Raw genomic sequence first — 15,791 nt, 5'->3', positions numbered from 1 at the left:
TAAATTCCTGCTCCTTTGCCACCTTTCCTTCCTCTCCAAACTTGCAAGGTCTCCATTTCCAATTTTTCCTTTAATTCCTTTCAAATTCCCTTTCCCTTTCTTCCTACCCCTCTTTCCCATCTATTCTTCCCTTTCCACTTGAAATTCTGACTTCTCTGTTTTGCTCCTTATTTACCCCATGGGTTGAAAAAGAGACTATCATCAAAAAAATCAACCAATAACACAGTGCTGCTACAGGGAGAAGAAGAGCTCTTCTCCTTGCTTGGCTACATTGTTTCTGAAGCTACTGAAATCCTAGAGCAGCTCAAGAGACAGTAAGTAAAAGCCCCTAAGGAACACCCAGCTTTGAAGTAGCAAAGCACACTTGTAAGCCAGCCACAAGAGCAGAAAAAAAAAAGGCAACTGAGTCCTTTTATCCTGTCCCTCGGTGTTCTCCTCACTGCCCATTGGCTGGCCATCGTGCATCACCTCCACCCCACACTAACACCCAACACCTGGGCCCAGGGAGCCAGTTTTGATGCCAGGTGCAGTTAGTAAGTGGCGTGACCACTAGCTCTCAATTTATGCCCATCACCCCAGGATGACTATTAATGGATCCAGCTTCCACTCTCCAGGTGTCCCATTTTGAAAAATGGCCCTTAACATACAGGAATATATTTTTCCTCTGGTATTTAACTCAAGAAATTGTGCAGACAGTCTCAAATTCCCTGAAGGTAAGAGAGGCATGTGGAGCCTGTGGTTGGTTGGAATTTCTCCAGATCAGGTAAATGTCTAAATGAATTCTATCCTTGAGGAAATCATGGAGATTGAAGAGGAAAAGAAAAGAACATCTTGAACAGACTGTTGGATACATTCTGAAATCATTGTGAAAATTAGAACCAAAAATTCCATCAGAAAAAGGGTGTGGTTAAGGAAGTCATTCACACATACACAGCCAATAGTCAACATGATTGATTCAGGAGACCAGCTGAAACTTCACCAGAATCCTTTAGAGACAGTAATTCTAGGATGGGGAAAAACAATTGGTTTTAAACTGAGGTTACGAAGGAAATGAAGGGACCCTGGAATCCATCAATAAAAAGAAAACAGCCATTTATCGTTGGACAGACAGACAAAAACACATCAGACAACTTATCAGTATTAGAGAGCACTCAAATCTCTTTTGGAAATTTTGGATAATTATAACTCTTTTGTAGTTTTGATGCTTGTTTCATTCAATAGACAGAATCATCTTTCTTTGTAAAATAGGTCAGCTAACAGATCTGTTGCAATAAAATACAATAAGAATCAAAAGAAATAAAATCTTTTTCACCTGTGGAAGCAAAGCCATTCATTAAGGTGGGCTGTAGGCTGATGCTTTGGAATTTCCAGCTCTACCAGCAACTTCCTCATTGCTGATTTCAGAGCCATATTTATGGGATACTCATATACTATTGTTTTGATAACCACATGTAACTGTTGCTGCTAATGGGATCGACTGTTATAGGTAATTTTAAATATGTCTAGGAGGTCATCACGGTAGCAGTTAGCAGAGAATGCACTGCAAGAAAAAAAATTCAGGTGATTTAACTAAACCCTGGCTGCTAAGTAGGTGGTGAATCTTATGTATGACCCCCTCTGTAAACCTTCCCCAGGACAGTGGACAATGTGCTGTCAGGTTCCTTGCTTGCTGTCTTCATAGAGGGTTCAATATCCTGTATGTGGGTGGGTTGAATTCTGGTCAGGGTGTTGCACCAATGGGCAGTAGAGTCTGCTTCCATTGGGGGAGAGGCAGATAAAGGATGCTTAGGTTCGTGAATGCTCAAACCAGTTGTTTGGGGACTCTTTGTGCTCGGGCATGGTGTCTATGGTCCCTGTAGAGCTGTTAATTTTGTGGGCACATGCATCAGAATGTTTCTTTATTTCCTGTGACGTTACATGCATGTTGTCTGCTCCAATTTAAGAGTGATGCTAGACCATTTCAGATACTTCCTTGGAGGTTCTTCCAAGTTTCAGGGGGTAAAGATCTCTGTGAGTGGGTGGACTCTTGTCCCCAGTACAATGTAGCTGGTGGCAAATCAGAATCAAGAGCAAGATTCAGAAAGTTTAGAACGTATGTAACCAAATTTAAATATATTTGAGGAGAGTGCTGACCTTGTATTCCTCCTTAATTTTGATTAGCTAGCTGATTTTTTAATTTAAGATGAGTGGGCTCATTTATTGCTTGACCTTGAGCGATTATAAGGGATTCCTGTAACATGTTGTATAATCCAGTTAAGAAAAATCTGAAGATGCTTGCTCATCTAAGCAGGACTGTTATTGGTTTACATGTTCTGTTGCACTCCAAATATAGCAAAGAAGATACACAGTGGTATGTCAATTTTGTTCACCCGAATGACAGGTGAGAAGGTTTCTGTAGTGACTGGAGTATACTGAAGTCTGTGAAAATAGACTCTATGGCTAGTATTCTTTAGCCATTAGTTCTATGACCTCTCAGATTGCCACTCTACTATGGCATAGGCCTAGGAATGAGGTGTCAGGAAGGACATGACAGAACACCTGAGGCAAATCACATTAATAAATTGCACTAGGCTCAGAAACAGAGAAGCATTCCCACAAGCCTTGGTGTCTGGTGTTTTCAAGCCTAACTTTTTTCTGGCTGTCACCTTTGTACCTCCTACAGCTGCAGTCTTCTGGGGGCCACAATTTCACAATAGCTAGTTTTGTATACTTCCTTAAGGGATAAAACAGAAAGTTGGGATGATCAATAATACATTTGTAATTTCACATTTACTCATTAGGGATGAGCCATCTTCACCCTCTTGAGGCATACCAGGATTACACCTCGGACCAAGATCCTCCCTAGTATTAGATCATCTATGTCCTCCTAAGACATCCCAGGATTATACCTCAGCCTCTTTACCATTGGACCATCTATGCCCTCCTGAGACATCCCAGGGTTATATCTCAGGCCAAGGTCCTCCTTAGTATTAGATCATCTATGTCCTCCTGAGACATCCCAGGATTACATCTCAGGCTAAGGTCCTCCCTAGTGTTAGACCATCTATGTCTCCTGAGACATCCCAGGATTATACCTCAGGCCAAGTTCCTCCTTAGCATTGGACCATCTATGTCCTCCTGAGGCAAGCTAGGGTTATACTTGCCCAATGAGTAATAAACCCAAGTCTTCATAAACTGGCCATGCAGTCTTTCCCTTCTCAGAACCTGCTGCTGACCTGTGATGCTCTCAAAGTGGCGATCTCTCTGGGTTCTAACGCCTACAACAGGCAGAACTGGGAGGATGCGGACTTCTTGATTCTATGCCAGATATGCCTTGGTGAAAACCCCTATCTCCAAATGATCAACGAAAAGTACCAGAAGGAATGCAAGATCTGTGCCAGGCCATTCACAGTGTTTCACTGTTGTTCTGAGGTCTGCATGTGCTTCAAGAAGATCTAAGTGTGCCTAACCTGCAGTAAACTCAAGAATTTCTGTCAGACATGCCTCTTAGACCTAGAGTATGGCCTGCCCATTCAGGTTTCAGATTCAGGACTGTCTTTTAAAGATGACATTCTCATGTCATATGTCAACAAAGAGTACTACACACAGAATATGGAAGGGAAATTTCTAACTCTGATGGAATAAGTCCAGTTGGCACGCTGGGAAAAGCCACATCTACTAGTGACATGCTGCTTAAACTGGCCCAGACTGTATCCTACTCCAAAAGGAATCACCCCACATTTGCTCATTCTGGCTGAAAGGAGAGTGTAAGAGAGGAGAGGAGTGTCCATAAATATATGAGAAGCTTACAGACCAAGACAGCTCCCTTGCTGATCAGAATATTAAATACTGGTATTGTGGAATGAGGGACCCTGAGGCAGCTAAGCTTCTAAAAGCAGGCTTCAGCAATGCTCTGTTTAAACCCACCCAAGGATAAGACCTTTACCACATTGTATGTTGTAGGTCTGGATAATGCCATCACTGAGACATACCTCAGAAATCACTTCTACCACTTGGGTGTGATCTGAACAATCACTGTTGTACAGAGGCAGCAGTGCACTTTCATCTAGTTGGCCACAAGGCAGGCTGCAGAAATGGCTGCTGAGAAGACCTTTAATTAGGCAATTGTCAATGGCCACAGACTCAGCATGAAGTGGGCGGCAAGATCCCAGGCAGCCAAGGGGAGAGAAAGAGAGAAGGATGGAATCACAGATTCAGGGTCAAGCTTGAGACTGTTCTAGGCTGCCTGGAGCTCCTCTTCTTCCTCCTCCTCCTTATCCCCCTCTTCCTCCTCTGGGAGCAGAAAAGGAAGCCTTTGCCAACTACTTCAACCTGCCCTCCAGCGGTCCTCCAGCAGTGATGAACATTGCCCCATCCTTACCCCCAGGTTTTGGGCCCCACATTATTCCATCCAAGAAGACCACCCCTGCCTTCTTTCATGAGGGCTCCAGAACCAATTCAGAGTGTTATGGTTCGATAACTAGTGGTCAACTTAATGCCAGCTGCATTACATCAGCATGCATTGAGAGAAGATGCTCCACCTGAGGAGGGTTGCCAGGATAAGTAGGTGGAGAAGAAGAGAGGTGTTGAGAGGGATTGAGGTGTTATGGAGGCATTCTTGGTTCTCCTACGAGTTGCTGTCTGACGTTTTGGTTCTCCTGAAGAAGCTTTGGTCTTCACATCGAGCACTGCTTCCTGGCTCTGAGGGGAAGACATGTGCTGCCTGGTCTCCAGGATGAACTTGTCACACTGCTTCCTGGCACGTACCCGACTGTGCTTGTCGTCGGAGGAGCTCGGGGCCTCTGTGTCACTGAGGATGGCTGTGGTGCCTTTCAGGACAGCCCCACTCTTTGTTGTGGGTGTGACTTCTCGGCTCCAGTGTAGAACCCTCATCCCACTAGCACAGCTCCTTCATCCTGCTGGCATAGACTTTCTGGCTTCCACCACTGACCCTTGGGTCTTCCTGGCACGAATCTGTAAAAGAGACTGGTGTGAGTCCTTCTTGTGGGCTCTGGACTTCCAGTTGGACTCATGGAGGCATTGTTCTGAGCTCTGGGTTTTTATCTGGACTCATGTGGGACATTGCCGTGGGGTTTAGACTCTTGACTAAATAATCTATGTTGTTGGTGTTGCGGATGGATTTCCTGCATTCTCCTGTGTTAACTTCCGGTGACCATTATAAAAATATTATAAACTCCATGTCCTGATCTGAATTGTTCTTTGTGTACAACCCCAGACTACAACACAGAGGATGGGAGCTCATGATACAAAACACAGCAGCCACTAGCACATTATCACCACTCTGGAGCTCTGTGGAATGAGAAGCACTTTAAAATCCCAGCACATGAGTATTGGAATATATACAATTTTTTATTTAAGGAAAAAAAAAACTAATACAGAATTTCAAAAAAAGTAAACAGTAAGAAATAACTAGTTAATAGATTACAAATTGTTATTTTAGAAATATTTGATCAAATTACAAAATTAAGCAAATAAAGTAGACATTCAAACATTGGGACTGTAAACAGTTCTGTTCAATGATCCAACAAAAACTTAGTAATATGGTCATCTGTCTTACACACCTAAACATTCTTGCAGTTGTGTCCTTTAGAGCACTTTCTTTTCCTTTCTTTATTTACAATAATATTTACACATTTTGGGTTTTATTACTTCCACAATTCTTATTACTTTTTTGTTGGAAGACATTAAAACCAAATGTGACCAAACAAAGTGGTCAGTCAAAACAAAGGATAGACATAGTACACGATGTAAAATCAGAATACAAAGTAATCAACAATGATTACCATAATGCCCCTTGCTACCTTAAAAAGAATTGCCTATATCATCAGGTATAATAAAATTGAACAAAAGAGTACAGAACAAAACCAATAGAACCTAAACATTGGAGACATTACTGAACTTCAAAAGAAGATAATAGTCAAACCAGAACGGGTGTCATAGTGAATCTTATTGCGTTCAAAGTAGTTGCCTATACACTCAAAATTGATAATATCAAACAGAACAGAATAGAGTAAAATCCGTCAAAACAAGATGGTGAGAGCAATACGGGGTTTTAAATTGAGTTAATAGGAAATAAAAAAGTTACTATAATATATCCTGCTAAGTTTTAAAAATGTTTCCCTTAATTAAGAAAATAAAATAAATTTTAAAAAAAGGAGATTGAGATAAAAGAGCTCATAACAACATAACAATACAGGTTAGACAGAACAATTTAAGGAACATAGTATTTCACCACAAGAAAACCCGACTTAATAATAGTTACCATAGTGTCTCTTTCCTTCAAATATTTGAGTATAACTTCGAATATTATAGTATCCCACATATCAATACAGTGTAAAACCATTCAAGAGGATGAAAGTATTACAAGGTACTTAGAACCAGCTAACAGAAAATGAGCAACGTTTTCTATATTATCTCTTTGCCTATAAAAATTTGTTTATATTATCACATATAATAAAACCCAATAAGATAGAACAGGATAAAATCAATGGAAACAGAAGAACAACAGATTGATGGGACTTGAAAATAAGTTGATACGGCAGAGGAGGAGCTGGGCGTATCCGGAGTGCCTGCAGAAGCCCCTTCCTTTGTCTGAAGGACTGAATATTTCTGCAAGCAGGGAGGGATCGCAGGTTCCTGAGGCACCTCAGCCTGTGGTGAGTGCCCAGCACAGTCTGCCCAAATTTCAGACTGTTCTCGACCCCCAAGGCTTCTGGGTGCAGTGAAGTGGAGCAGTGGGTTAGAGACCACTACAGCCGCCTCCCCATCCCTCCCGGCTACACTTGGAGGTCTGCTGAGCTCCCAACGGGTGGGCGGGCCTACACTATCCCCCAAGCCCAGCCCCGCCTAGCCATAGTCGTGCAGAGGAGGAGCTGGGCGGATCTGGAGTGCCTGCAGAAGCCCCTTCCTTTGTCTGGAGGACTGTGGATATCTCTGCAAGCAGGGAGGGATCACAGGCTCCTGAGGCACTGCGGCCTGTGATCCTGAGGAAGCTTTAAAATAACACTTGAAACACAGAAATATAGGAAAATGACAAAACGAAAGACCAAATTACAATGTCAAACCTCCAGCCCATCTCAGGAAACCCTAGGATGAATGTATTTAGAAGAAAATATACCCCATCCACCTCATATATCAGACACAATAGCTACTGAAGTTGACAAGCAACTCCAGGAAGCTTTAAAGAAATTCAAACTCGAAATAATATCCCAGATAAAAGAAGAAATGATAAAAGAAATGAAAGAGATTCTAAATATATCTTAAGAAAACACAGATAAAAAATTGGAGGAACTAAACAAAAAGATAGAATCCCTAGACGAGCAATATAAGAAACAAACAGAATACATAATGCAGATGCACAGAGATACACAGGAAATAAAAAACTCCACTGAAAGTTGTAAAAACCGCCTTAATGAAAGTGAAGATAGAATTTCAGACCTTGAAGACAGGATCACAGCTAGTGCACAGGAAAGGAAAGATCTTTTAAAAATAACAAGGAATCAGGAAACCACAATTCAACAACTGCAAGACGATGCAAAGAAGAATAACATAAGAATGATAGGGATTAATGAAAAAGAAGGAGACAACATAAAGGATATCAAGAGGATATTTAGAGAAGTAATAGCTGAAAATTTCCCAAGCATGAGATCAGAAACTGACATCAGGATCAGTGAAGCATATAGAACTCCAAATAGTCATAACCAAAATAAAACTACACCCAGACATATAATAATCACCATCCCAGAAATCCAACACAAGAATAGATTATTAAAAGCTGTCAGAGAGAAAAGAGAGATCACTTATAAAGGAAAACGTATCAGAGTCACAGCAGACTTCTCATCACAAACAATAAAGTCAAGAAGAGCATGGAGTGAAGTATTCCAGATCCTAAAGCAAAATGATTTCCAACCTAGACTGATATATCCTGCAAAACTATCATTTAAAATAGATGGTGAAATATGATACTTCCATGACAAAGAACAGCTGAAGAACTTCATGAACACCAAACCGACCCTGCAAAAAATATTGAAACACAGTTTAGATACACAAAGGAAAAAAACCTCTAAGCAAAGCAAATAATTAAACAGAACAGAAAGATAAAGATGCAACAGCAGAGAGATAAGATTCCTACAATTAACCAACATTTAACAGTAATAAGCATTAATATAAATGGTCTCGATGCACCAACAAAAGAAACAGACTAGCAGAATGGATCAAGAAACAAAATCCAACCATATGCTGTTTACAGGAAACCCATCTAACCCAGAAGGATACTCACAGACTGAAAGTCAAAGGATGGAAAACAATTCTTCATGCAGCAGGAATCCAAAAAAAGGCAGGAGTAGCCATTCTGTTTGCAGACAACGTGAACTTTAAACCAACAATGACCATAAAGGACAAAGAAGGTCACTACATACTCGTAAGGGGAAAACTGCAAGAGGAAGAGATAACTATCTTAAATATATACGCACCAAACTCCAGAGCACCCAGTTATATAAAACAATTATTAACAGAAATGAAAACTTAAATTATCAGTAACACAATTGTAACAGGAGACCTTAATACGCCATTGACACCAAGGGACAGATCAACCAGACAGAAAATGAGCAAAGAAATAACAGAACTGAATCATACCTGTGAACAAATGGGTTTGATAGACATATACAGAATGTTCCACCCAACAACATCAGAATACACATTCTTCTCAGCAGTACATGGATCATTTTCTAAAATAGACCATATATTAGCTCACAGAACATATTTAAACAAGTGCAAAAGAGCTGAAATCATCCTTTGCATGTTATTGGATCATAGCGCTCTGAAATTAGAAATTAATGATAAAAGATACTGCAAAAATCCCACAAACACATGGAAACTGAATAACACACTCTTGAGTAATCAGTGGGTCACAGAAGAAATTAAAGAAGAAATCAAACAACACCTAAAAGAAAATGAAAATGCAGATACAACTTACCGGAATCTGTGGGATGCAATGAAAGCCGTCCTGAGAGGAAAATTTATTGCACTGAGTTCCCACATCAGGAAAACAGAACGAATACAAATAAATAACTTGATGCTACACCTCAAACAGCTAGAAAAAGAAGAGCAAGTCAAGCCCAAAGCCAAAAGAAGAGAGGAAATTATAAAAATCAGAGCAGAAATCAATGCAACAGAGACTAAGAAAACAATCCAAAGAATCAACAAATCAAAGAGTTGGTTCTTTGAAAGAATAAATAAAATCAATAAGCCCCTAGCCAACCTTATTAAAAAAAGGGAAGAAAAAGCTCAAATTCATGCAATAAGAAATGAAAAAGGAGAAATCACTACAGACCCAATAGAAATACAGAAGATCATCAACACCTATTTTGAAAACCTCTACTCTCAAAAGTTTGATAACACAGAAGAAATAGACAGATACTTAGAAGCATATGAAGTGCCAAAGCTAGATCAAGAGGATGTAAAACTGTTGAATAACCCAATCTCTGTTACTGAAATTGAAAATGTAATTAAGTCCTTACCCACCAAGAAGAGCCCAGGCCCAGATGGATTCACTGCAGAATTCTACAAGAAATACAAAGAAGACCTAATGCCGACACTCCTCAAACTATTCAATGAAATTGAAAGGGAAGCAATCCTTCCTAAGTCATTCCTGGAAGCAAATATTACTCTAGTACCAAAACCTGAGAAAGACCCAACTAAAAAAGAGAACTATAGACCGATCTCCCTAATGAACACAGATGCAAAAATCCTCAATAAAATATTGGCAAATAGGGTCCAGCAAATCATCAAGAAGATTACACACCATGACCAAGTGGGATTCATCCCAGGAATGCAAGGATGGTTCAACATACACAAATCAATAAATGTAATCCACCATATCAATAAAGCCAAAAATAAGTATCACATGATCATTTCTATTGATGCAGAAAAAGCGTTTGATAAGGTCCAACATTTATTCATGATAAAAACTCTACAGAAAATTGGAATAGATGGTCTTTACCTCAATATAATAAAGGCCATTTATGACAAACCAACAGCCAGCATCATACTAAATGGCCAAAAACTGAAAGCCTTTACTTTAAAATCAGGCACAAGACAAGGATGTCCTTTATCACCACTCCTATTTAATATAGTACTGGAAGTACTAGCCAGAGCAATTAGGCAAGAAAGAGAAATAAAATGGGTAAAGATAGGAAAAGAAGAAGTTAAGTTGCCATTGTTTGCAGATGACATGATACTCTACATAGAAGACCCCCTAAAATCCATTGAAAGACTCTTAGATACAATAAATAAATTCAGTAATGTGGCTGGATACAAAATCAATACTCAGAAATCAATAGCATTCCTATACTCAAACAACAAAATTACAGAGAGAGAAATAACAGAAACTGGACTATTCACATTAGCAAGCAAAAAAATGAAATATTTAGGAATTACTCTTATGAAAGAAGTGAAAGACTTATACAGTGAAAACTATAATACACTGAAAAAGGAAATTGAAGATGATCTCAGAAAATGGAAAGACATCCCTTGCTCATGGATAGGAAGAACAAACATTGTGAAGATGGCTATTCTCCCAAAACTGTTATACAGATTCAATGCAATCCCAATAGAAATACCATCAACATACCTTATAGATCTAGAGAAATCACTCCTAAATTTCATCTGGAACCAGAAGAGACCTAGAATCGCAAAGGCAATTCTAAGCAGCAAAGACAAAGCAGGAGGCATCACAATCCCTGACTTGAAGTTATACTACAAAGCAACAGTAGTAAAATCAACATGGTATTGGAATCAAAACAGAGCTGAAGATCAATGGAATAGATTAGAAGATACAACCACAACTACGAACACACTCAACCACCTTACTTTTGATAAAGGAGCCAAGCAGGTTCACTGGAAGAACGACAGTCTCTTTAATAAATGGTGCTGGAAAAACTGGCTCTCCATTTGCCGAAAACTAAAGCTAGACCCATGTCTATCACCATGTACTAAATTAAAATCTAAATGGGTCAAAGATCTGAATATTAAATCAGAAACACTAAATCTATTGGAAGACAAAATAGGTAGAAACCTTGGAGACATAGGAGTAGGTAGAGAATTCATGAACAGGACTCAAACCGCACGGGAAATATTTCCCAGAATCAATAACTGGAACCACTTCTTATTAAAAAGTTTCTGCATGTCAAAAGAAATCTCCAGCATAGTGAAAAGAAAACCCACAAACTGGGAAAAGATTTTAGTGAACTCTCTCTCAGACAAGGGCCTCTTGTCTAAAACATATAAAGAATTAAAAAAACTCAGACCTCCAAAATTCAAAGATCCAATCCAAAAATGGGCATCTGAGATGAATACGCAATTCTCAGATGAAGAAATGCAAATGGCAAATAAATACATGAAAAAATGCTCATCATCATTGGTCATTAGAGAAATGCAAATTAAAACCACACTGAGATACCATCTCACTCCTGAAAGAATGGCCAGGATCAAGAAAACCAACAACAACAAATGTTGGAGAGGCTGTGGGGAAAAAGGAACTCTCCTGCACTGTTGGTGGGAGTGTAGACTGGTACAGCCTTTGTGGAGGTCTGTCTGGAGGTTTCTCAAAAAGTTGGGACTGGAAATCCCATTTATTCCAGCTATTCCACTTCTAGGCATATTCCCAGAAGAACTGAAAGCATCGTACCACAGTGATTTATGTGCACCTATGTTTATAGCAGCACAATTTGTAATCGCCAGATCTTGGAAACAACCCAAGTGTCCATCAACTGGGGAATGGATAAAAAAGTTGTGGTATTTCTATACAATGTAGTATTATTCAGCTATAAAGAAGGATCACATTGAGATATTTATCAATAAATGGGCGCAGCTTGAGACCATACTCATAAGTGAAATAAACCAATCTCGCATGTGTGAATACCGAATAGTTTCCCTAATGTAAGTAATGATTCAAATATATAAAAATATGTGGTAATCATGATTCCCCATTATGTGGCCTTGCAGCCTTATAAAATTTTCACTTATTAATTAGAAAGGCTTTATTCTGGGCTTCTTGATATGGAAATATTTGAAGCTATAGTATATGAAGTTCTATCCAAATATTTCAAGGAAAAAGACAGACACTATGGTAACTACTATTCTTTAAAAAAATTATTTTGTTATTTCTTATGTATATTTTAATTAAGGGAAAAATTAAAAAATTAGGATATATAATAGTAACTATTTTCGATTTCCTATTAACTTGTTTTGAAGTCCTGTAATGCTCCCACGATCTTGTTTTGACTGATTAGACTCTGTTCCATTCTGTGCGATAGTATCAAGTCTGAGGGTATAGGCAACTACTTTGAAGGCAATAAGATTCACAAAGATGCCCATTCTGGTTTGACTATTGTCTCCTTTGGAAGTCCTGTAATGTTTACAATGCCTAAGTTTTATTGGTCTTGTTCTCTACTGTTTTGTCCAACTTTATAATATCTAATGAGATAGACAAATCTTTTTAAGGAAACAAGAGACAACGTTGATAACCATTGTTAATAACCTTGTACTCTGTTCTACATCATGTGCTATGTCTATCCTTGGTTTTGACTGACAGCTTTGTTTTGCCATATTTGACTTTATTCTCCCCCCCAAAAAAGTAATAAGAACTAAGGAGTAATAAAATCCAAAATGTGTAAATTTTGTTGTAAAAAAGAGCTCTAACGGATATAACAGCAAGTGTGTTTAGGGGTGTTAAATAGCTGACTATATTAATGTTTTTGGATCATTGAACACAGCTGTTTGCAGTCTCTCTGTTTGAATGTCTACTTTGTATTCTTTGATACTGTGATTTGAGCAACTATCTCCAAGATGATAATATGTAATCTATTAACAGGTGATTTCTTACTGTTATGTTTTTTTTGTAGTTCTGTATTATGTGTAACCTTACACTGCTTTGTTTAGTTTTGTGTTTTTCTCTTTTTCCTCTTAAATAAAAAAAAGAAAATAAGTTGATATTAAATCAGAACTAGCTATTACGATGTCTTGTTTTTTCAAAATAGTTGTTCTTATCATCACAGGCAATTATATCAAACAGCCGAGAATAAAACCATTCCGATTAATGGGTGAAAATTTAAAAGGCTTCAAAGACATATAATGGGGAATAATGATTACCACACATTTTTTTGTATTTTTATCATTTCTTACAGTAGGGATGCTATTCGGTATTTACACATGTGAGTTTGATTTATTTCACTTATGAATATGGCCTCAAGCTGGTCCCATTTATTTATAAATATCTCAATGTGATCATTCTTTATAGCTTTGCATAAAATATGGTATAAAAATAAAACAACTTTTTTATCCATTCCTCAGTTGATGGACACTTAGGTTGTTTCCAGGATCTCACAATTACAAATTGTGCTGCTATAAACATGGGTGCACATATATCACTGTGGTATGAAGTTTTCAGTTTTTCTGGGAATATTCCTAGATGTGGAATAGCTGGAACAAATGGGACTTCCAATCCCAGCTTTTTGAGAAATCTCTAGCCTGACTTCTACAATGACTGCACCAGTCTACACTACGACCAACAGTGCAGGAGAGTTCCTTTATTCCCACAGCATCTCCAGTGTTTGTTGGTGGTTTTCTTGATCCTGGCCATTCTTTCAGGAGTAATATGGAAGCTCTGTGTGGTTTTAATTTGCATTTCTCTAGAGGCCAATGATGATGAACATTTTTTCATGTATTTATTTGCCACTTGTGTTTTTTCACCTGAGAAGTGTCTATTCATCTCAGATTCCCATTTTTGGATTGGATCTTTGAATTCTGGGAGTCTGATTTTTTTAATTCTTTATATATTTTAGACAGAAGTCCTTTGTCTGAGGGACAGTTCACTAAGATTTTTTCCCAGTTTGTGGGTTTTCTTTCCACTATGCTGGAGATTTCTTTTGACATGCAGAAACTTTTTAATAAGAGGTGATCCCAGTTATTGATTCTCAGAAGTATTTGCCATGTGGTTTGAGTCCTGTTCATGAATTCTCAACTTACCCCTATGTCTTCAAATTTCTACCCAATTTGTCTTCCAATAGACTTAGTATTTCTGTTTTAATATTCACATCTCGATCCGCCTCCCCATTCCAGCTGCGCTCTGAGAACTGTGGAGTTTCCAGCAAGCAGATGGGTGCACACTATCCCCAGAGACGAGCCTATTTGGGACTCTTGCACCATCTGTGTGCAGAGGAAGGGCTGGGCGGATTTGGGGGCCCTGCATCCACCTCCCCGGATGTCTGGAGGACTGTGGATTTCTCAGCAAGCAGGCGAGCATCACCAGTTCCAGTTAGCCATGGCCTGCGGTAAGTGCCCTGTGCACTCTGCTCCAAGCCCAGACTGTTTGGGACCCTCCAGGCTTCCAGGTGCAGTGAAGTGGCTAAGTGGGTCTGAGGCATCTACAACTGCCTCCCCATTCTGGCTGTGCTCAGAGAACTGTGGAGTTTCCAGTAAGCAGGCAGGCGCACAGTGTCCCTGGAGCCCAGCTCATCTGGAACTATGGAGTTCTAAACAAGCAGGAGAGGGCTACTGGTTCTAGAGGCCCAGAGGCCTGGGGGAGCTGGGTGCCAGAGTCCCAGGAGCTGCGAACATAGAAGTGGATTTCCAACAGACCCCGAGGAAGCTTTCAAATAACACTTTTAACACAAAAAAATAAGAAAATGACAAAATGAAAGACAAAATTATTACAACCTCAAAACTCCAGTCCATCTCAAGAAATCCTAGGAGTGATGTATATAGAAGAAAATATATACCATACACCTCAAATATCGGACATAATAGCTACTGAAATGAACAAGCAACTCCAGGAAGCTTTAAAGGAATTCAAACTCGAAGTAATCTCCCAGGTAAAAGAAGAAATGATAAAAGAAATGAAAGAGATTCTGAACATATCTAAAGAAAACATAGTTAAAAAATGGAGGAACTAAACAAAAAGATAAATCCCTAGATGAGCAATATAAGAAACAAACAGAATACATAAAGCAGATGCACAGAGATATACAGGAAATAAAAAATTCCACTGAAAGCTATGAAAACCGCCTCAATGAAAGTGAAGATAGAATTTCAGACCTTGAAGATGGGATTGCAGCTAGTGAACAGGAAAGGAAAGATCTTTTTAAAATAACAAGGAATCAGGAAATAACAATTCAACAACTACAAGATGATGCAAAGAAATATAACATAAGACTGATAGAGATTACTGAAAAAGAAGGGGACAACCCAAAGGATGTCAAGAGGATATTTTAGAGAAGTAATAGCTGAAAATTTCCCAAGCATGAGATGAGAAACAGACATCAGGTTCAGTGAAGCCTACAGAACTCCAAATAGCCATAACCAAAAAAAAAAAAAAATTACACCCAGACATATAATAATCACCATCGCAGAAATCCAACACAAGAATAGATTATTAAAAACGCTCAGAGAGAAAAGACAGAACACTTATAAAGGAAAACCTATCAGAATCACAGCAGACTTTCAGCACAAACAGTAAAGTCAAGAAGAGCATGGAGTGAAATATTCCAAATGCTAAAGCAAAATGATTTTGAACCTAGACTGATGTACCCTGAAAAACTATCATTCAAAATTGATGGTGAAATACGATACATCCATGACAAAGAACAGCTGGAGAACTTCATGAACGCCAAGCCAACCCTGCAAAAAATATTGAGAGGCAGTTTAGATACACAAAGGAAAAAAAAAACACTAAGCAAAGCAGATAGTTAAACAGAACAGAAAGATAAAGATGCCACAGCAGAGAGATAACATGT

At 38.9% G+C, this 15,791-nt stretch overlaps 1 pseudogene; it reads left to right on the top strand.

Annotated features, from left to right (window-relative positions):
* The first annotated feature begins 1,798 nt into the window (after positions 1-1,798).
* LOC100717514 (pre-mRNA-splicing factor RBM22-like) lies at positions 1,799-5,281 on the top strand (annotated as a pseudogene).
* Positions 5,282-15,791: the final 10,510 nt, after the last annotated feature.

The sequence above is a fragment of the Cavia porcellus genome, unplaced genomic scaffold (assembly GCF_034190915.1).
Source record: "Cavia porcellus strain 051 isolate PalLab524CR breed Dunkin Hartley unplaced genomic scaffold, mCavPor4.1 scaffold_33, whole genome shotgun sequence".
In the NCBI taxonomy this organism is placed as follows: Eukaryota; Metazoa; Chordata; class Mammalia; order Rodentia; family Caviidae; genus Cavia; species Cavia porcellus.
Note: the sequence above shows the minus strand (reverse complement) of the source record. Positions and strands in the feature narration are given on the sequence as shown.